At 36.6% G+C, this 24,162-nt stretch overlaps 1 protein-coding gene and 1 pseudogene across 4 annotated transcripts in view; both read left to right on the top strand.

Annotated features, from left to right (window-relative positions):
- The window catches only part of SLC9A9 (solute carrier family 9 member A9), a 687,543-nt gene that overhangs the window by 37,596 nt on the left and 625,785 nt on the right, over positions 1 to 24,162 (top strand). The window lies entirely within an intron of this gene.
- LOC125175164 (low molecular weight phosphotyrosine protein phosphatase-like) lies at positions 19,255 to 20,696 on the top strand (annotated as a pseudogene).

Here is a 24,162-nt window from a genome sequence, read left to right as displayed (position 1 = left end):
TCACTTAAAAAAATTTCTTTTGGCTTCTGTTATATGCTTGACACATATCCTAAGTCCTGGGGAAGCAACAACAAATAAGATCACAGTTTGTAAGGCAGATGTTCTCAGAGGAGCTGACGTCAGAGAGAAGGGGTAGATCTGGGAACATTTTTTCCTTTCTTTAAAAAATTTTTTTAATGTTTATTCATTTTTTTGAGAAAGAGACAGAGAGACAGAGAGAGAGAGAGACAGAGTGATAGTGGGGGAGGGGCAGAGAGTGAGGGAGACACAGAATCCGATGCAGGCTCCAGGCTCTGAGCTGTCAGCACAGAGCTCGATGTGGGGCTCCAGCTCACAAACTGTGAGATCACGACCTTAGCCAAAGTCAGACCTTAACCAACTTAGCCACTCAGGTGACCCTTCTTTTCTTTAAAAAAAAAAAAAAAATCCCACTGTACTAGGAATGTTGAGAAACACATGTAAATATTGTGGTGTGGCTGTTTCCCCAGCATCTATTTGTCTCTTCTTAGAAACCTTCCCGAACTTTCATTTTGGTAGCCACAACTACTTTATGCACCTCTGGCTCTAGGGTAGGGGAGGAAGCTTAGGTCTAAGATAGAAAACATATTATCATGTTCTGATCTCAATGATTGGTTAATGGCTGCACCACCATAATAAGTAAGCCAGGTTAATACATAGAGGACAAGAGACCTGGAAAGGAATGAGTCTTTGATCAAACCAATCATGAAGCCCACTGAAGACCTAGACTTTCCAGTTACATTAGTCAATAAATCTCTTTTGTTTTTAAATTTGTTTTATTTTACAGTAAATGTTAAGCTGCTTAACAAAGAAACAACATAAACTGATTACTAAAATAAGATGATAGTTTATTTCTGGCGTAATAGTTTGACTTCACTATCTAAGCCTAAAGGAGCAGCTTTGTTAAATGAGGTGATTCAGGGAGTTAGAGTCATCCATATTATTACTCTGCTGCCACTAGGATGATCTCCTTTTGGGGATGGTTGAAGCTGGGTCACTGCCTGGTCTATAGCCCACCCTATAGGAAAAGAAGAAAGAGGGGTTAGGGCATTGTATCCCCAATATTTTAAGGCCAAAGCCTAGAAATGGGAAACATTACTTCTATTCACATATCATTGGTTCTAAGTTTCATTACCTGGCCATACCAAACTACAAAGCTGACAGGGAAATGGAGTCTCTACCTGCATGCCTTTCTAAAACTTGATTACTCAATAAGAAGGGGAAAATAGATTTAGGAGATAGCTTTAGCAACCTGTCACACAGCTTAAGTTTTTTCTGTTCCTTATAACATCAAAAGTTCTGAGACATAAGAGGAGACATTCATGTTAACATTTGTATATAATGAGATAAGTACTATAGAAACCAAAAAAATGAAGCATTTACCCCCCCATATCTTTCCTTAAAGGTAAAAAATGCAATTAAAAGGAACTGTTTCTTCCAACATTATTAGTAAGGCAGATTTAAATCATTAGAAGTTTCCTGGGGAAGTTCAGTAATTTTCCTTTGACCTGTTGTCTCACAATTGTCTCTATCCTGATCTATTAATTGCTTTTCATTCAATCCCCTGCTTTACTTCAAAGTATAGTCTCCAGAATGGCCTTTTATTGAATATGTTGAATCATTGTCTTTCTGAACACATGCAAAACTAAAAATGTTTTCCAATTAATCATTACTTTTACCTGTTTAAATGAGCCTACAGAAATAGTCAATGGCATTTATATAAAAATACTTCAACCAACCAAAACTTGGTCAATATTTATTATACTCATTGGGCCATCTATGTGTAAATGGCTCATTTTAGTCATATAATTTCCCTGTAAAATTGCATAATGGAATGTGTTAGTTAAAAACCTAAAGAAATGATGTTACAATTTTATTTGAAAAAATATTTACTTCTTATTAAAAAATAGCAGCATACCAGAGCATATAGGCTTTTTAATATACTTTTTTTCTTAAAATTTTTTAATGTTTATTTATTTTTGAGAGAGACAGAGACAGAGCGTGAGTGGGGGAGGGGCAGAGAGAGAGGGAGACACAGAATCTGAAACAGGCTCCAGGCTCTGAGCTGTCAGCACAGAGCCTGACACGGGGCTCGAATTCACAGACTGTGAGATCATGACCTGAGCAGAAGTCGGACACCCAACTGGCTGAACCACCCATGCACCCCAAATAGACTGTTTTTTAAAGCAGTATTAGATTCAAAGCAAAATTGAGAGGAAAGTACAGAGAGTTCTTCTATACTTCATTGCTCCCACACATGCTCAGCCACTTTCATTATCAACATTCCCATCAGAGTGGTACACTTGTTACAATTGATGAACCTGCATTGACACATCATAATCACCCAGACTCCATATTTATATTAGGGTTCACTCTTGGTGTTGTACATCCTATGGGTTTTGACAAATGTGTAATGACACGTATTCACCAATATTATACAGTACTGTATGATCCACAGTATCATACAGAATAGTTTCACTGCCCTAAAATCATCCTATTCCTGGCAACCATTGATCTTTTCACTCTCTACATAGCTTTGCCTTTTCCAGAATGTCATATAGCTGGAATCATACAGTGTATAACTTTTCAGGTAAGCTTGTTTCACTTAGTAATATCTATTTAAGTTTCCTTGAGATCAAGATATCTCAAATATAGCCATCCCCTTTTTTATAATAGTCCAGCTGATAATTTTCACTTAAAGTCTTTTTTTTCCATTTAAAATATTCTGATTCCACATTAGATCTAAAGTGAGGCTTTTAAAAGCTTTGGAAATCATTACTGAAGTTTCCTAAGAAGCTATTTTCTCCCCTTTTGACCACCAATATTTTATTTTCATCCTTAATCTCAAAAGTTTGCTCTCCTATGAAGGGAATTTTCATTATAATATTACTTCTTTTCAGACCCTATGGTTTATAGATAGACACACACACACAAGCTCATTTATTTATAAATATGTATATGTTTTTAAATTTTAAGATTTTAGTATCTTTAAAAATGACAGACCCTAGAAACCAGGTCTGTCAATGGCTGTTGCCTTTTTCATTCATCTTCCAAAGAGCTCTCTTAAAGAATTGTTTGTATAGTAATAAGATGAATTATAATAATAAACAATACCTTCATTATTCATTAAAGAAAAATTCACTAAAGAATGATAACTATTAATCAATGTTTCATCAATTACATAATAGACCCTATGTAATGACTATCTTGTATATTGGCATGGCATTAAATTTAATTCATATTGATTAGTGCAAAGATAAAGAAATAGAACTATAAAATGAAATATTTATAGTCTCTGTCAGAATTTCAAGCTTGAGTATTTATTTCATGTCATATATTGTGTAAGTTACCAATCTAAGATCATAACATAATTTGGTGTCTGGGAAATTGCATAAGTTTAACAAAAAAATATACATATTCTTAAGTTGTTTTCCTACTCTGACATGTAATTCTTGAATTCACATTACATTTTGAAAGAGGTGTATTCATCTGTGAAATAGTTCAATGAATACACTTGCACTTTACAAATTCACTATTTAAATATCAACGACAGATGCATTAAACCTTGGACAACAGATTCAGTGGTCTTCAAAGTGAGACATGCACACACCTTAGTTGCTATGCAAATTGAACCAGGGGGTATGTGGCAAGAAAACATTAGAACACATATTTCTTGTTAACTTTTGAAAATCTCATCTATTTAAAATAGTTTTTTTAAATGAATTCCCATAATCTATAAGATATCAGTAATGGGAACACATATATGTGATTTATAAATAATTTTTTTTAATGAGTGTAGTGCCTTTTTTTCTAAGAGCATGGATCAAATTAAAAAGGTTGTAGACACTGACTCTAGATATAAAGCTCATTGTTCTCTGTTGTATGGCTCATACCTAATATAGTCCTTGACACAAAGTAGATATGCTCAATAAATATTTGTGAATGAATAATTAATCAGAATGGGTAGGGAAGGGCTCCATGCATTATTTAAATCTTGGAATGCCATGGAAATAGGCCCAATATATAAATAGGCCAAGTAACATTTTCCAGACCTGTTTTTATTTTTATTTTTTAGGATACTTAGACTTTTAGTGGTTGCTGTGATACTAGATGGTCCCAGAAAGCACAAAGCCCTCTGAAATGCATTCCAGAATTGTTGTTGTTTTTGTTGTTGTTGCTTTAGCTTTACTGAAGAACACAAAATTAAAAACAAACAAGTAAACCACATAAGTAGTTGATATACTAGAATTTCATTTCGACTTAACGATGAAGAGGCAATTAGGTAAGAATTTGCTATTGAATCTAAACATGTTGAAAAGGAGCAAAATGAGGTGCTGACAAGGATACTTACCAAGACACATCTTCTATTATTCAAAATCTAAACCTTTAAGAACAAGTGTTGTTAAAAAATCCTTGCAAGACTTTATACCTTTAAGTTTGTATGGGTTTCTTAGAGTCTTTAGAATTAAGTAGAAAAGGAGAAATAGATATTTAGAGAACAATTCTTTTTAAAAAGGAACGAGTGACAGTATGGTTTCTTATACAGAAATGATAGCCCTGTTATTTTGGAGAGAATGGTAGTATTTTCTCAGAAACCTGCAGTGTGGGCTTCAGCAAGAAATGAAAGAAATAAGATTTCTTATTGACAGTTAAACTTGAAGGTCAAAACAGAGAAGATAATTGCATAGGTATGCAAAGTCACTGGAAAGACAGTCTGAGCTGTCCCCAGATTGAATGAATCATTATGTCCAAAGAAAGACTGTTCTTAATAAGGTGAGGGCTACCTAGTCAAGCAGCACAGTTTTCCTAGCTGCTAAGACTTCAGAGTATTTGACCTCAGATGAGTTCCAGTGTAGTTATGGATCCAGGGGGTATTCCCAATGGACTTTTGAGAGTGTTTGTTTTGTTTTGTTTTGTTTTGTTTTCAAATAAGACTTTCCTCATTCTGAGTTTCAATGTAGTGTTTTTGCTTGCTCTGATTTCATCCCACCAAAGGGCCTTCTGAGCAAGGGGCCTTCTCCTGATTTGGTTGCTCAGTTGTGTTCACCTACAAGAAGAAAAATATACTGATTATATGAATTTGGGTCCTTTGTAATTCCCGAGGTAGTGGTTTCTTACAGTGAATTAATTAGGTGGTTTCTGATGATGTTTGGAGTTCAAGCTGAGGAGGTGACCATGGTAAAGATGTAGGCACTCCAATCTATGAGACAGAGTTTTTGTTACGCATGAACTGATGTCTTCTTTCAGTTTGGATTCATTTTAGGAACCATGAAAATTGCTCAGGTCTTATGTTTTCTGAATGAGGACAAAAGCAAAGTATTTGGCATTTAAAAATGTTAAAAGGTTGGTCTGAATCCAGAATTTAGCAGTCCCGGGTCCTGGGCTCCACTCAGCCTCTGTTTAAAGAATTTAGCTTGGCTACCTCTTCTTTGTGCTCTCCTGTTTACCCCAAAAGGGATTTGTACACAAAGCACAAAGTACTTTCGTGTCTATATGAAAGAGCAAAGAAACTTGGACTTTGCTATGTTTTTTATAGGGGTGGCACAGTCATTTCACGTTGTGCATTGTACAGCAAAGCTCCCGTAGATCTAGCAGCAGCTCTCCTCAATGTTTTCATCCTTGGAGTAGCTGTTTAAAAATCAACCTGTCTCCCCACCCCCTTTTCTTTGCAGGTGGTGCTCTTTCTTACACACACACACCCCAAATTTCACAGTCCTCAGCCCAAACCCTACCCCTTTCAAAGTCCTGCCTACCATCAGGCCTGTTCTCCCCTGAGAAGAGCAGTCTTATCTCTGAATGCCCTCCTCCTGTTGAATTGTCCCCAAGATTCTTAAGAAAAAAAAAAAAATCCATTACATCAGTATAGCAATGAGAACAAAAACTTCCTTGGAAAGACTAAAATAATGTGTCATTTTAGTTTTAAAAATAAACAAGTATCAGTTGGATGATTTCTTATTTAACATAGTCACAAATTCTTTAAAAAATGTGAAAATTAAAGCAAAAGAAAATAATTATTTAAACCTTTGAATTCGGTAATAAATGATCCAATTACAGGTAAAACCAGAAAGGCCTTGAAAAGAATTCCAAGGGATGTTTTAAAATATCAGGCAATGAAAGAATGCATAAAGAATTATATTTATTTTTTAGATTACAAAGTCAATTGCTGGGAAAGCATTCCTCTTCATCACAGACCATTATCCAGGTTATTGCATTATTATTTTTTTAATCATTAATTTGGTGGTCTTTCATTTTTCTATTATTATTACAACAGTACTATGAGGTCATTATACACATTTTCTCCCCCAGCTTTAATGAGATGTAATTGACATACAACATCATGTATGTTAAAGTGTACAATATGTTGATTTTATGCACTTATATATTGCAAAATGATCATCCCAGAACATTAGCTACCACTGCCATCACTTCACATAATTACAGTTTCTTTTTTGTGGTGATAGCATTTAAGATTTACTGTCTTAGCAACTTTGAAAGGTTATTATGTTTTGTTTTTATTTTATTCTAAGGAAAACCACTTGACTAGTCTTCACCCACTGTCAAGTGATCTGACACTAGGCAAGTCATTATGTTTCTTTGAACTTCAGTTTCTTCATCTGTAACATAGGATTAATATTTGCCCTGTTACAAATATTAAATGATATAGTTAGTGTATGGATAATAAGGAAAATTTTAACAATTGGCCCCACAGTGCTTCTAGGGAAGAAGTTAAGGGACAGTTGCCTATGTGCTAGGTTATAAGGTGAGAGTTTGCAGTTTTTTTCCCCATCAAAATTATCCCTCCATAAAAGAGAGCAACCTTAAATTCAAGTCTCATACATCATTCTTTCAATAGTTGGGCAACAAATAACTATTTAGGGAGTATATGTCTGAAACAGCTTCAGTCAGTGTTAATTTCAGTTATTTATAAAGGTCACCTGAGATTCTTGGTTATTTAAAAAAAAAAAAAAAGAAGGCAAAGAAATTTAACCCCGCTAATATAATCATTATTCCCTAGGGTGACCTCTGAATTGTAAGTGTTGAATGTCATTGTAAATAAGGCTTAAGTGTCACTTTAAAAAGCAATAAATTAAATGGTTACATTATGGAGAACATAAATAACAAGTTGATTCTTACGACTTGGGATAAAATTTCAGTTTAAGCAGTCTGGCAGGATTAAAAATGCTGTACTTCCAACTAGTTAGAAAGAAACAAACTTGATGTGTTTGAAGGAACTGTGTCAGATGACTTAACAATGGCTCTATTGATGGCAAAGACACTCATGTCAGTTGTGAAGAATTTTCATGAACTGTGAGAATGAGGATAAAAACCCAGTATTTTATAAAGCAGTATAGGTTCATGTGTGTTTTTAAATATGATCGTGTGATTCAGTTGATAAACTCAATACTGTAAGAAGACATTTGACTATTTCTCCTATGTCAATCATTTAATGTTGGCCAGAAACTTTTTAAAGGGGATCTTCTCTTTTGGAAAATGCATTCTTGGATCTCTTATATTCAGGCACAGATGGTATCCTGATGGGTATTTTGTTGGAGAATTTGTGGCTCTAGACGAAAAGAGGAGTTTGTTTGCTCCTAAGAGTAGGGGGCAAGAAGTGAGGGAGACAGGGAGGCTATAGTCACCCATAAGTATAGGGAGATGGGCAGGTGTACATTCCCAGTGTTGAAGAAACTGAACCACAGGAAAAGAATAGAGATGAATCTGTTCATCTGAGATTACCTATGTGCTGCAATATAAACCTCTTCCAAGTCTCTCATGACACCCCAGATCTTCAGAAATTCTGCACACTTTCACAAGCTTTGTGAGAGTAGAATTTTTGTGGAACTCAAGAAAGGGGATGTCTTGCATCTGAGTTAACACTGGAATTGGGCAGAAATAGCCTGGAAGCCAAAATGACCTTAAGAGTATGGAATATTCTCTGTTCTCTCACCTTGTACCTGTGGGAAATTTGAGGAAAGCTCAGAGCTTTCTTTCACCAAGCAGAGATCAAGTCAGTCTCCCCCAGACCAAGCAGGAAGGGGGCACCAATGACATGTGTGAATTGGGAGCACTAACGCACTTAACAAAGTTAAGATATTATTATTACTTTCTGTCCAATAACTTGTATCAAAAAGTTAACTACTTCTGATACAAACCCAATGGAGTATTTTAAGTGTCCAATTCTATGACTTTAAGAAAATGTATTGTTTGAGGCCTTTGTGTATTTTTAGAACTCAGGTTTATTTTCTCTTACCTCATTTGAGCCTATTTTCAAAGAAAGAGTATTTGGGTAATTGATTATTAATTTGAAAATAAGTACTTTGTGAAATAAGAAGAGTGTCTCATTTTTCTGAAATCAAACCTGTCACTAAGTGGGTTTAGATCTTCTTCCTTAGTTTTTACATGAAATTTAAGTGCTTTTGCTAGAGCTTCACACTTTCTCAATTTTTCTGTGTACCAATTTTATAATTTAATTTTATTTTACAAAAAGATCAGAAGTTTGACTTCATTATTTATGTTACCAGCGAGCTTTTCTCAGGAACGTAAATACTAGGAGTAGAGAACATCTAGGTCATAGAACCCAAGTTGTGGAAGGCTCCAATAAAACCTTTAGGAGTATTACTTTTCAAAATTAATGGAAAGAGCTTTATCTTCAAGAATCAGAAGTTATTCTTAAAAAATCAACAAGATGAAATTAAAACAGGTTCTAATTTTTTTCTAAGATCTTCTTTATATATCTCTAGTTTCCATAATAAAAACAGCTTTTATCAGTTTTGGTCAATGAAAGTGGCATTTGATAATCTTTGGTAAGAAAAGTAGTTATATGAAGTTGCTTCTGTTATTAAGTATTGATAAATTAGTCTTATTTGAGCCATTTTATTTCTTAAATAATTTTAAGCATGTATCTGTTTTGAAAGCATCCATCTAGCTTATGCAGGACTGAATAATTAGGGGGAAAATAAGCTGGACATGCTTTGTAGTTTACTGTCATATACAGTAAGGATTTATTTCTGAAAATATTTAAGATTTGAAGAATGGGGAGAGGCAAGATGCCACTTTTTTAGTCTCAAAGGGCTTTTACTGTGATCTTTATGTTTCTTGTTATCTTGAATCTATTTCTGTAAAACTTGTAGTAGCTATTTTCCAAAAGAATTTGAGGCACAACTGCTGATATATAATTACAGCCATATTATTATGTGTCTTGGTATAATCCACTATAATCAAAGTTGTTTACTCCCTGATTATATATCCAATTGTTCTACCAACCATGAAACAGTTGCTATGAATGTTCTTGAGAACCAATTTTTTCCTCCTTCTCAGTCCTTCATGAAGTCTGCTTCTGTGTTTATTATAAAATCTTGAAGAACTTGTCTCTTAGACACTAGTTATCTCCTACATAAAATTTCATGTAAGAAATTTATTTTGAAATTTAGTTTCAAGGCCCCAACTTTCTTTTCTGACAGAGAAGAATGAAAATTGAGGGAGAAGCAATCAGGGAGACGTAACTCAAAAAATAATTCTAAGAAAAAAAATTATCCTTGGCTGACCTTGTTTATATATTTTTGTTCTTCATGCTGGAAAGTGTTTTTGTTCATCCATGAGGACTCCATGTTGTCTTGGGGATTGGAGTAGCATGTGTGATCCCAGGTTTACATGCTTCATACTCACTTACTGTGCCTGTGACCAATGTTGATAGATAATCCAGATTTTCTTTCCTAACGTGACCTCACAACCCTTATCAATACACAGGATTGGCAGCCACTGCCAAAAAATCAATTGGCTTGCAAGATGAAACCCATTTGTCGTCTTCAGGTTAGAAAGTGTAAGTAACAACTCCCCCGTTAAATACTTTTATTGTTTGTGTGAAGACATTGAAACCTTCTTATCAAATTTGCAGATGACATCATGGTGTGAAGATTGATTGTTATAGAGCAGCTTAGTTTTGTGCAGAGAACAGTGGTCTCGGTATGAGTTCCGATTTTGACCTCCTCCCTTACATTTGACACTGCACGAATCACCTTCCTTCTTCTATCCTGTTTTCCCTTTTGTAAAATGAGTATCATAATGTACCAGTTAGGTCTGCAGTTAGAAACTTTTAAAATAATGGTTGCGACAACCTTTGTAGATTGTCTAATGATATACACGTGGAAATTAAAGTTCCCTTTATATTTTCCCTGGAAAACTGAGGCATATGTTTTACTCTTTTGTTTTAGTCTTCTCAGGCTTCCGTAGCAAAATACAACAGACTACATGGTTAAACAGCAGAAAATTATTTTCTTAAAAGTTCTGGAAGCTGGAAAGTCCAACATCAGTGTCTGGCAAGGTTTGTTTCTAGTAATGGCTTTCTCTTTGGCTCATAGACAGCTCTCTTCTCACTGTACCTTCACAGGGGAGAGAGTGAAAGCTCTGGTATGTTTCTTACAAGTACACTAATCCTATTGGATTAGTACCCTACCCTAATGACCTAATTTAACCTTAATTATTTCTATAAAAGCCCTATTCCCAAATATAATCACATTAGGGGATAGGGCTTTAATATATCAATTTTGTGGGGACACAAACATTCAGTTGATTACATCTGTATATCTTGAACTCTTGACCCAAGAAGGGCTGACAGTCACATCAGCAAATCTGAACCTAGACACAGGGAAGCCTTATCTATTTTTACTATGCCAGGGAAATCCAGGAGGGCCAACTTGATAAGTGTAGTTCTTATAATACTGTTCTGAGCCAAGTAATACCAAGAAACTGGAGTTCTGTTAAGGGCTCAAAAGAAAGAAGTCAGATCCACCTTTGGATTTTGGCTGAGAATTCCTGGGGATCAGGCACTACTTGCTCACCTTTTCACAAGGTCCTTCTAAGGAATCACATAGTGAAAGGCTACAGGCCTAGAGAGACCCATGCCAAGGATAATGAAGCCCTAGGATATAGCAGTCATCATGAGATCCTATGCAAGGGGTAGGTATGCTGTTATCTGCTCATTATCTAGACAGAACTGAAGTTAAACAGACCACTCACCCCTAACAGGCAAGAGAAGCAGGTTAGTCCAATTAGATCCAAAGAGCTGGAAATTTTCCCTTCCTTCCTTTCCCTACGCCTCCCTTTCCTTGTTTCCTTCTTCCTCATCTCCCCCTAGTTCTTATTTTTCTTCTAGAATACTTTAGGTGAATATTTGGCTAAAAGTAGGGAAGTCTCCCTTATATCTGTCAGGCCCCAAATAAATTAATAAACTCTTTTATACATCACTGAATAAAAGGTTCAAAATGCCAAGAGTTAAACATTAGTCAAGTTTTTAAATAAAGTTACTTCATTGTCCACTCAAGAAAAGGTGAAGTAAAGATGGATCTGCAGAGTCCTATTCTGGCTGACTCTGACCATAGTAGGACCAAACAGGAGCATTAGAGCTTTCATCTTGCCAGTGGGGGGACAGTGAGAGGTAGAGTGGAGTACAGTTTCAGGTTCAGTATTTAGCAAGCCTTGGGGCCCTGTATATTAAAAACTCAGGAGTTCCATGCTGATAAGTACCTGCCCCAAGAGATTGATGAAAGCCAGTACTGTTTCTGCCTCAATTTTCTGTTCAGCACTCTAGTTCTCTAGGGAACTATAAAGCCTAGTACAGCCCTTAAGTCTGGGAAGAAACGGCTCTTGCCCAAGCCTTGGGTTTTGGGCAGCTTGCATATCACAGATATCAAATTTCAAAGACTTGAGAATATTTTTTGCGGAAGTTTGGTAACTGATAGAAAAAATGAGATTTGTAAGAGAGGGATTTATGAGCTGAACTGGGTATCCATCAAGGCCAGAAGATGCAGGGCTGAGAACCCTCACCTGTGATAGTGGTAGGAGAGTGGGGAAGAGTAGGTGGAGAAAATCATAGACTCTGCCCTGGGAAACCAGAAAGAGGGAGTAGTTGTTTTATTTGAAGCTGGCTCCTATTCATTTGAAGTGACATCTAGGCAAACTGGATTCCATAGATAATTGTGCTCCCTTTCTCTCCTTTGGGAGGAAATTCTGAGAAGGAAAAATTCATCATGAGGAGGAGAATTGGCCCCCTTCAGCATTCTGGGGAGCTTGTCTGGGTCACCAGGCATGGGCCCAGTTTCTGCTCTGCTCTCCCTTACCCCAGCAGATCCATGTTGGACCAGAAGAGGGGCCTAATAACTTAGTCATCAAGGCTTCAGTGCAATATATGGAAAATTGGTGGGAGAGAGGGTGACTTGGGGACCCTTACTACACTTTTTCCAATTCCCCGTGCTGGGTTACATGACAGGGCCTGGATCCTGCATCTGAGATTCTGGTCATCATCTGAGGTCTGATTTAATAAACTGATTACCTGAAGGAAAAATTCTATTTCTAGCTCTTCTGGGCTTGAGTTATTACTGCCCTTCCTCCCTAGAACTCCCAACATCACCACATTTACCACCACAACCCCCACATTGGGCCATCTTGGGTAATTTGGTTACCTTGAGCTAAACCCTAGTTTGCCTTGGCACATTGAATATTAAGTAAAATTAATTCTCCCTTAACCCCATTTTCTCCCAGACCTGATTCTCTGGTGAAAAATGATGATTTCAGGAAAATTGCAAATCAGATGGAAATTCTGGGTTGGCTGCTATAGGACTGTCATTACAAGGTAACATACACTGGGTGGCTTAAACAATAGAAATTAATTTTCTCATAATTCTGGAGGCTAGAAGTCCAAGATTGAGGAGTTGGCTAGGTCAGTTTCTCCTCAGGCCTCTCTGCTTGGCTGGTAGATGATTGCTTTCTCAGTGTCCTCACATGGTCTTTCCACCGTGGATGCATATTTCTAATGTCTCTCTCTTCTTATAAGGACCACAATCATATTGAATTAGGGTCCATACTAATGACTTCATTTTAAACTAATTATTTCTTAAATACCATATCTCCAAATACAATTACATTCTCAGGTACTGAAGGGTAGGACTTCAACATATGAATTTTGTAAGGGACACAATTCAGCCCATACATGTCACTTATACACTGTGTGACCTTGGGAAAGTTATTTAACCCTTCTGAGCCTCAATTTCTACATTGTAAAGTGGGGAGAGGAATATCCACCCTATGAGGTTCTTATGAGAATTATATATATACTATATGTAAACAATCAAAATGATCTTTGGCACAGAGTAGACCCAGAGACCCTGGGATGCCAACTTGACTATTATGGGGTAGATGAATGTGTGATCAATAGCTTGTCTTATACAAATTGCTCATACTACAGTCTCTGTGTGCGTATGTGAATGTGGGTAGAAAACACATAATTTCCAGATAACTACTCATGCTTTTTACTGTCTGATAATAGTATGTATAATTTAGTTTGAGGAAATAGCCCTGTACAATTTCAAATTTCAGAACTGAAAGTTATAATCAAACTCAAGTGTTAAAAAATGAAGGGAGACCTGTTTTTATTTCACTGTCATTTTTTTTTTTTTTTTAACTCTCAACACTTTAACTTTGGAATGAAGCAGTTCAAATTGTATTCTCTAATAGTCTTTGGTGTGCATTTTACAAATGGGAGAAACAGAGCAAAACAGAAGAAAGGAATGTACCATTGGTATAATGGAGTTCATTTTTCTTCTTTCTTTTTCAATATATTGTTTTTGAAGTGGTTTCCCACAGGAATAGAATTTCCTTCATGAAAGTTGAAATGAAACTGAAGAGCTCTTCACACAGAGAACACCGTGTGATTCCAAATGTGCTTCCTATCCCTTTCCATGTTGAGACTGGATTTTCTGTGACATCATTCTGAGGAATGTGTGCACCATGGCTGGGGTTATCGTATGGGGCAAGGTCCGTCTCAGGGAACAACAGCAACAAAGAGAAAATAAGCTAAAGAGAATTTGCTTTTCCTTAGTGTCCCTTGCCATGTACATCTGGTAATTTCCAGAGGCTCTGGTCAAGGGCTCATCTGGGGACAGGGCTGAGCTGAGCCCATTCTAATTTAGGTCATCAGAGAGGTTCAGGAGGAGTGCTCAGGCCTATAGTTACTCCTGTAGTTTGATTCAGGGGGCAAGGTGCTTTGGCCTGAAAAAGGGCATTCTACTCCATGGGCATGAGCACATCAAGGAGGAAAGGAAGGGAGGCCTTGAATTGATAGTTTGATGTCTTTTTCTGAACACTCTGGGGGCATTTTCGGGACTTTGCACTCATTTTTGGTAGTCTTTTCCCATCCTGTCTATTGAGATAGTTCTTTTGCCCTGGCAGCTAGTTTAAGTGCAGATAACTTTCCCTTATGCCTTCCATCTACTTCTCCCATCTCCCTGAAAGCCCCAGACCCAGGCCTCATCTCTGGGCAGTGGTTATGTCTTCTCACTGGTTTCTCCAGCCTTTCTCAAACCCATGTTCCACACTGGAACCAAAGTGTCCTACTGATAAAGCTCCAAATCGTTTTTAGATCCCATAGCAATGCCAGATAAAATACAAGATACCCAGTAAATTTAATTTAGATAAACAATATTTTTTAGTATAACTATGCCCAATTCATACTTATTTTAAAAAGTTATTTGTTGTTTATCTGAAATTAAAGTTTAACTGGGCATCGTGATTTTTATCTGCTGAATATGGCAAATCAGGGCCTTACATACTCTAGCCCAACCTCGCTTTTACCTTTTTGCATATCACAAGTTCTCTCTGTTGCTTAAATGCTTGCAGTTACCCCAAACAGGCTGTTCAGTCTGAATTCCCCAGAACAGACCCTATGACAAGGCCTGGTGTGCAAAGCACTTTATTTGGGAAGCTCAGAACATACTGGTGGGGAGTGGGGCAGTGACACAGGAAAAGGAACCCAGTGCCCACAGTTGGACTGGCGCCAAATGCCTGGGGAAATTCTGGGAAACACTGTGAAACATATTTAGAATTATCCCATCCAAGGGGAGAATAAATGGGGGAATTTACGTAACAGCTACACCACTCTGTCATTGGTTGAGGACAACCCTTGGGGATGTTATATTCCTTCCAGGTTTTTTACCAGCATTTCCCAAAAAAGGGAAGAATGCCCCTCTGCTTCCTGGGGGAAATCTCAGGTTTAGATGCAGATACAGGCAAGGTGAATGTGCGCTGGAGAACAGGACATTTTCAAGCCCAATGTACATGGGCAGGGTAGCCACCTGCTACACAGATAATACTTTTTCCCTTCTAGGTCTTTTTCTTAGCTACTGTCTCAGACTCCTCCCATCTCTCTACTGCCCTTTGTTCTACTCATTCTGTAGTATTCAATTTAGATGTCACTTCTGAATGAATGCCTTCCTCCTCCACCCCCACCCACTCATACATCCAAAATTCAAGTGCTCCCCACATCCTTGTGATAACTTCTATTACAACTCTGACTAATTTTCTATTACAATGTTAAATAAAGCTTTTCCGGCAATTTAGTTATGAGCATGTGTCGAGGTTTATTAGAACTTTGCTGCAAGGAAAAGACCTGTAAGAGTGTATATTAGCCAATTGAAAGATGCTTTCTTGTAAGAAATTTTGTAGTTAGAAGAATGATTACATAATTATTGTCGAATCAGATATAAAAAAGAAGAAAGAATGTTTGGTTAAAGATCACCAGATTCTAGGGGTAACTGAGTGGTTCAGTCGGTTAAGTGTCCAACTCTTAGGTCTTGGCTCAGGTTGTGATCTCATGGTTCATGGGATTAAGCCCCATGTCAGGCTCCATGCCAAGTGTGGAGCTTACTTGGGATTCTTTCTCTGCCTCTCTCTCTGCCCCTCCCCCACATCCAACCCCTACCCCCTGCTCATGCATGCAATCTCTCAAAATAATTAAATAAGCTTAGACAATTTTTTAAAAAAAGATCATCAGATTCTTGATTGGCAGTCATCAGGGTAACCAGTCACTTGATTCCCCAGAGCAAATTTTCATCTATTAAAATCTGTAGGGAAATTGTTTAAAAATTAATTAGGAGTAATGCTTTCTCCCAAAAGAACATAATAAATTATATCACTCAAAACATGTTTTTTTTTTTTTCTCAGACTGGGATTGGGATAGCTTTTTCTTTTCTAAAAATGTGATTACATGTTTCCTTCTCTTTTGCCTCCCTCTAACTCCTTGAGGTTGATAACTATAACTAGTTATTATTATACATGCCCTGTAACTAGTACAGTTGCAGAGCCCTCAGTACACACTTTAATGGGGACTAAGTAAAAGTCAATCAATTTCTTATATACCAGCATTTAATAAGTAAATTTAAAATTAAACACATATTACCATTTACATTAGTACCCCCCAAATTTAAATATGTAGGTGTAAATTTAACAAAATATGCACAAGATCTATGTAAAGAGAACTACAAATCTCTGATGAAAGATATTAAATACATGCATACATACATACACATTCCATGTTCATGGATAGAAAGTCTCAATATTGTCAAGATATTAGTTCTTCCCACTTTATCTATAGAGAATCAATGCAATCCCAATCAAAATCTTGGCAACTTACCTTGTGGATATCAACAAATTGATTTTAAAGTTTACATGGAGACGCAAAAGACCCAGAATAGTTAACTCAATATTGAGGGACAAGAACAAATTCAGAGAACTATACTACCCAGCTTCAAAACTTACTATAAAGCTACAGTATTCAAAAAACTGTGGTATTGCTGAAAGAATAGAAAAGTAGTTCATTGGAACAGAATAGAGAATTCAGAAATAGACCAGCATAAGTATAGTCAACTTATCTTTAACACAAGAGCAAAGACAATAAAATGAAGCAAAGATAGTCTTTTGAGGAAATGGTGCTGGAAAAAATGGATACCACATGCAGAAATATAAATCTAGACATAGACCATTCCTTACAAAAGTTAATTCAAAATGAATCAGAGTTCCAAATACAAAACAAAAGGCTATAAAACTCATAGGAAATAACAGGAGAAATCTGGGTGATCTTGGATATGGTGACTACTTTTAGATACAACAACAAAGGTATTGTTCATGAAAGAGGCAATTGATAAGCTGGACTTCATTAAAACTAGACTTCACCAAGATGGTAACGTAGATCATTCCTGACTTTGCTCCCCATCACAAGAAGGACAGCTAGCAACTATTCAAGATGAGAACTTCACTGAAAGAATTCTAGAACATGAGGGTGAGTCTAAATCACCCCCTACACCACAGAGACAAGACAGATTGCATTAGAAGGGTAAGAGAAGTGACTACCTAATGACTTTTTTTCACTTCCCTCAGACCAGTGCAACACTATATGGAGGGGTTTTCCTTGAGCCATTAGGTCCTCCAGTAAGACAAAAAGAGAACCCAGGAGAAGACAACCAGTCTTCCCCACTGACCATTGGGGTTGCTTTGTGGGAACCTCTACTCTCATCTCACTCCATGGGGATTTCAGGGGAACCTTGGGGGCTTGACCACTGGGAATCTGACTTATGATGGAGAAGCAGGGAGGATCTTATAACAACAAGCACATGGATCTTGGCAGATCAAGTTTATACCTGCAATGATAAAGTAGTAATCCCAACCAATGGTTTTGCTCATCTGAAGAAACATATTGGTAATGCAGTCTGACTAGGGAACTCATTGGGGTGCAGATCTGCCTGATTTGAATTTTTAAATGAAGGGTATTGCTAGCCCTAGAGCCTTGTTTGCCCGTTCTCAGGCAAGGAGCTGAATAATGGCCCTGCCCACTATGGTGAGTATCTCCTGGTCACATCTACTGCCCAGAGGAACACCTACAAGCTGTGTAGAACAGTAGTGCTCAAACTGAGAGGTGGGTAGGTAGAGCTTATCACCTCCAGAGCAAAGCCAGTACCAGGCACAGGAAGGTTTCTGTGCTATACATAGGCAGAAGGATTAATTCATAGCCAAAGCTGAGGGTAGCTCCCAACCCCTCCCAGCTAGATAGTCTGGGAAATTGAGAGTTGCCTGGAGTGACCCTTCCCCTTTCCTTGTTCCAGACAAGGGAGCTGGAACATAGGCCTACCTGCTGTGGCTCCCTGTCCCACTTGACCAGAAGAGCTGGCAAGGATGCCTGGGAGCTGTGTGCTGCAGTAGTGCTTAAGCTTAGACACAGGTAGGCAGAACCAATAGTTTTCAGAGCAAAGCCAGCGGGCCTTTCCAGCCAGGGAATTTGGGGCACAGGTTGGCTTGAGTTAAGACAACAAAGAGCTTTGCCAGTTTTACAGCTGCTTTTCCCACTATGCCCATATAGAGAAACTAAATTGTAGCCCCACTTATCACTGCATATAGCCTCAAGCCTGCCTAACCAAGGAACCCAACCAGAGCACATGGTAAGCTGTAGAGTCTATCCAATAGCCCTGCTTACAGTGACACTTGAACAGAGAGCCATCTGTGACTTTCCCTGTCTGCAAAGAAGAATTGGTGGCCTCAGCTGACAAGCAAATTTAGTGCACACTTTTGCCTGATTTGGGTCCCCAAACAATGAGCTGTATAAGCCCTAAGTCCCATACTGCTGACCAGTCAGGGAAGGAAAGATAATTCATAGCCTCATCTATTAATGAATATAGTACCCAAACCTAACCATCTAGTAAGTGTGAACAGAGAATCTAGACAGTCATGGAACCCATCCTACAGCCTCACTTGGGTAGTGAACCAAAAAAGCAGCCCTATTCAACTGTTCTCACCCAGTGGCACCACCATCTCCATCCCTGGCCTCAGAACTTGCACAGTTGCCTCACCCCAAAATAAATCATAATCACAGGCCCCACCTACCCAAGAACATTACCAGTATACATGTCCAGAAACTCAAACTGTTGACTGTTTGAATTTGACTGTTTGGAGACCTGTCTCTGCCAAAACAAACCTGTAAAGTCTGGAAGAGGAACCTGATTACTTAAATACACAGATAACAACATAAGGAATCAAGGATCACAAAAAGTAGGTAAATATGACGCCAACAAAAGAAACTAATAAAGCACTAATAGATGATTTTAAAGAAATGGAGATATATGGACTATAAGACAAAGAATTCCGAATAATTTTCTTAAAGAAGTCTAGTGAATTCCAAGAACACATAGACAACTAAACAAAATTAGGAAAACAAAGCATGAACAAAATGAAAAGTTTGACTAAGCAATATAATTGAAAGAAAGAAGGAAAGCAAGAAGAAAGAAAGAAAGAAAGAAAGAAAAGAAAAAAAAGAAAGAAAGAGAAAGAAAGAAAGAAAGAAAGAAAGAAAGAAAGAAAGAGAAAAAGAAAGAAAAAAAAATTCTAGAGCTGAAAAATATAATACTGGTGCATGGGACGATGGCTGAGCAGGTATCCAAGTCTATGCTCTTAGTGTCTGGGTAACATGTCAGTCACCCATTGCAGAATAAGTTTTCAGAAAACTTGTAACTGATCAAAAGCTTTCAAATAATTGGAGGATAGAAAATGTAGTGACGTCTACATATGAAATAGCAAACCCTCGCAATTATGGAGGGCACAATTAAATAAAAAAGCATATTATTCCCATCAGTCTGTGGGGTTAACATTGCCTGGCAGGTTACCAAAGAAGACTTTGCTACATCTGATTATATACTACATATGGATGAAAGCAATCTGAGATACTTGAATAGGAAAAGAAATGCAAATCTAAAGTTGAACTACTTGAGAGTTATCCACAAAAACAATTTATTATTGAAACAATTTATTATTTATTATGGGAATGAGTCTGACTTTGAGACTATCTACTAGCAGTGTGTGAGGTGCTGCAGAGCCTTCTTGGAGAAAGCCTGCTAATGTCATTACCATTTCTCCCTACAGCCTCAAGGTGAGCGCCATAGTCTTCACAGTTAGGCCACAGTTGTTTCTTCAGTTGACTCACTGTTTCTTATCTTAAAAAAATAATTATAGATAGAAATCAGCTTTTGTGTTTGGCAGACAAATAAATAAAAATGTTTGATCCAGAACAACAACAAAAAAATTTTTAAAGCATCAATAGAAAGGAGAAGTATCTACAAGGGAATCCCCATAAAGCTATTAGTAAATTTTTCAACGGAAGTATTTGAGGCCAGGAGAGAATGGGATGACATATTCAAAATGTTAAAAGAAAAAAAAAACCCTGTCAACCAAGAATACTATACCCAGTGAAGCTATTCTACAGAAATTAAGGAGGGATAAAGACTTTCCCAGAAAACCAAAAGCTGACGGAGTTCATTACCACTAGACCTGCCGTACAAGAAATGCTAAAGGGAGTTCTTTGAATGGAAATAAAAAGAGCCTAGCTAACATCATAAAAACGTAAAAAATTAGTGTAAAGGTCACTGGTTATGGAATATATAGTCAAGGGTAGATTCTGTAATTTGTAATTGTGGTGTGTAATTTACTTACAACAATGGTTTAAAGTTAAGAAAATAAATATAATAAAAATGTCCATAACTGGAATAATCTCTTATTAATTATACACTACAAAAATATGTAAGTTGTAACCGCAATAGCCTAAAATGTGAGAGGGAGAAGTAAAAGTATAAAGTATGCAATGAAGTATTATAATTTTAAGATATTTTATGTAAGCCTCATGGTCATCACAAGGGAAAAACCTATAACAATGATAGATTTTTAAAAAGAAGGAAGAAAAAGATGGAGAAAGAGAAGGAGAAGAAATCAAAGCATATGGATACCAAAGGACATCAAAACATGAACAAAGATAGCAGGATAAGGAACATTGAACAATGGATATACAAAACAACCAGAAACAATTAACAAAATGGCAGTAGTAGTCCTTACCTATCAATAATTATTTTAAATTTAAATAGATTAAATTCTCTAATCAAAAGACATAGAATGGGTGAATGGACAAAAAACAAGACCCAATGAAATACTACTTACAAGAGATTCACTTTATTTTCATTGTTATTTTTTAATATATATTTTTTTACTTTTAAGTGATTCTAGGTTTACAGAGAAGTTGCAGAGATGGTGCAGAGGGCTCCTGTACTCCTTGCTCAGTTCCTGCTGATGCCAGCATCTCAGGTTTCCACAGTACTTTTGTCCAAACCATGGAAGCAGCATTGGTCTATTGCCTGATGCAAGGCTTTATCTCCCAGGCATCCTTCTCAGGTCTGGTCCAACCAGGCCTACCTTACATGTCACAGTTCTGAACCTGCTCAGGGCTGTCAGAGTTTGTCAGTGAGCCTCATTCAAGGTCTATTTGATGTAAGATAAGGTTCTGGGCTTTCAGGTAGAAGACCACAGGGATGACTGTTCTTCTCATCAAATCATAGTGGGAGCATACAATATCTTGTCTAGAATTCTGGCCTGTGGCACATTTGCAGCCATAGTGGGTCCATTATTTCTCCAAAAGGTGTGAGCTTTCTTGAGAGAGTGGTGGTCTTGTGTCTCCTGTATTTTTCTCTTTGGAAGGAAATGAGGGCCCTGCAGGTGAGGTGGTTGGTATTGTTTGCAGTTGGAGGGAAGGTTGGTATGTGACAGCTTTCAGTGGTGCCAGCTGTCATTGCATCCTGTTCTTATTCTTGGGACCCTGGGTGTTGCTTCACTTTAGCCTTAAATACAGACATAGACTGAGAGTGAAGGAATGAGAAAAGTTGTTCAAGCAAATGGTAACCAAAAAAAAAAAAAAAAAAAGGCAGGGGTAGTTACATCAGATAAAATAGATTTTAAACTAAAAATAGTAAAGAGAGCCAAGATCATTACATGATAATAAAGTGGTCAGTTCATCAAGAGGATATAACAATTGTAAATATATATGTGCCCAAAACCTGAACACCTAAGTATATAAAGCAAAACTAACCAAAAAGAGAAATGATAATAGTAGAGTACTTTAATTCTTCACACTATACAATGGATAGACCATCCAGACAGAATCAATGAAGAAAGAGCAGATTTGAACAAATTATTGACCAAGTGGATTTAACAGACATACATAATATTCTACCTAACAGCAGCGGAATATGCCTTCTTCTCAAGTGTACATGGAAAAATTTCTAAGATAACCATATATTAGACCAGAAGACAAGTCTTAGAAAATTCAAGAAGATTGAAATCATACCAAATATCCTCTCTGACCATAATAGCATAAAACTATAAATTGGTAACAGGAAGAAAACTGGACAATTCATAAATACATGGGAATTAAACACTCCCCTTAAAAACCAATGGATCAAAGAAATTAAAGAGGGATAAACAAGTTTCTAGAAACAAATGAAAATGGAAACATAATATACCAGAACTCATGGGATGCACCAAAGGTATTTTAAAGAGAGAAGGTCATAACAATAAACATCTATATTAAGAAGCAATAAAAATTTCAAATACGCAACCTAGCTCTATGCCTTAAGGAACTAAAAAAAGAAGAAAAGGCTGAGCCTGAAGTTAGTAGGAGAAAGGAAATAGTAAAGATTAGCACAGAAATAAGTGAAGTCAAGAACAGAAAATCAATAGAAAAGATTAACCAAACTAAGAGTTGTTTTTTGAAAAGATGAACAAAACTGACAAATCCTTACCTAGACTAATGAAAAAACAGGATCCAAATCAACAAAATTATAAATGAAAAAGGAGACATTACAGCCGATACCCCGGAAATACAAAGAATCATAAAAATGCACTATGAACAACTGTATACCAACATATTAGACACCTAGGAGAAATGAAAAATTCTTAGAAATATATAACTTACCAAGACTGAACTGGGAAAAAGTAGAAAATCTGAATAGATCAGTTAGTAGTAAGGTTATCAAATTGCTAATCAAAAATTTCCCAACAAAGAAAAGGCCAGGAATTCAAAGCTTCACTGGTGAATTTTACCAAACAATTAAAGAAGAATTAACACCAGTCTTTGTCAAAATCTTCAGAAAAAAAGAAATCAAAGAGGAGGGAAAATTACCAAATTTATTTTAAGAGGCCAGCATTATCCAAAGCCAGAAAAGGTATCCCTGATGAATATAGATGAAAAAACTCCCAATAAAATACTAGCAAACCAAATTCAGAAGCACTTCAAAAAAGGTTCATTCACCATAATCAAATAGGATTATTTCCTGGGATGTAATGATGGTTCAACATACACAAATCAATTCATGTGATACATCACATTAATTGAAGAAAAAAAAAACCCTAAGTATGATCATCTCAATGGATTCAGAAAAAGCATTTTTAGAAAATTTAACATACATTCACGATAAAAACTCTTAACAAATTACACATAGAAGGAACATATCTCAGCATAGTAAAGTCCATATATGACAAGCCCACAACTAACATCATATTCAATGGTGAAAGTTTAAAAGCTTTTCCTCTGAGATCAGGAACAAGACAAGGATGCTCACTGTCACCATTTCTAGTGAAAATAGTACTGGCATTCCTAGCTAGAGCAATCAGGCAAGAAAAATAAATAAAACAATCATAATGGGAAAGGAAGAAGTAAAATTATCTTTACTTGCAGATGACATACTGTGTATAGAAAATCCTAAAGCCTCAACCATTAGATTTAATCAATGAATTCAGTAAAGTTGCAAGATAAAAAATAACATACAAAAATCTGAAAAAGAATTAAATTGATCCTCTTTACACTAGCCATCAAAAACAGTTAAAAAATCAGGAAAAAAAAATAATCAAGGAGGTGACAGTTCTCTACTCTGAAAACTATAAGACACTTATGAAAGAAATCAAAGAACACAAATAAATGGAAAGGTATCTCATGTTCATGGATTGGAAGAATTGATATTAATTAATTAGTATTGTTAAAATGTTAATACTGACCAAAGCCATTTGTAGATTCAGTGAAATCTCTGTTAGGATTCCAATGGCATTTTTTACAGAAGTAGAGGAAATTCACATTAAAATTTTTATGGAACTTATAGATCCCAAATAGCCAAAGAAATCCTGAGAAAGAACAATGCAGGAGGCATAACACTTTTTATTTCAAGCTATACTATAAAGCTATAATATAACAACAACAACAACAACAACAAAACAATTATACTGGCATATAAACAGACACATAGACCAGTGGAATAGAATAAAAAACCCAGAAATAAACCCGAGCATATATAGTCAACTAATATTTGACATGGGAACCAAGAATACTCGATGGCGAAAAGACAGTCTCTTCAATAAATAGTGCAGGGATAATTGGATATTCAAAAGAATGAAACTGGACCCCAATCTTATGCAACTCACAAAAGTTATCTTGAAATGGATTAAGAACTTAAATATAAT

This window comes from Prionailurus viverrinus, chromosome C2, assembly GCF_022837055.1.
Source record: "Prionailurus viverrinus isolate Anna chromosome C2, UM_Priviv_1.0, whole genome shotgun sequence".
In the NCBI taxonomy this organism is placed as follows: Eukaryota; Metazoa; Chordata; class Mammalia; order Carnivora; family Felidae; genus Prionailurus; species Prionailurus viverrinus.
This window is presented reverse-complemented; position numbering and strand designations above follow the sequence as displayed.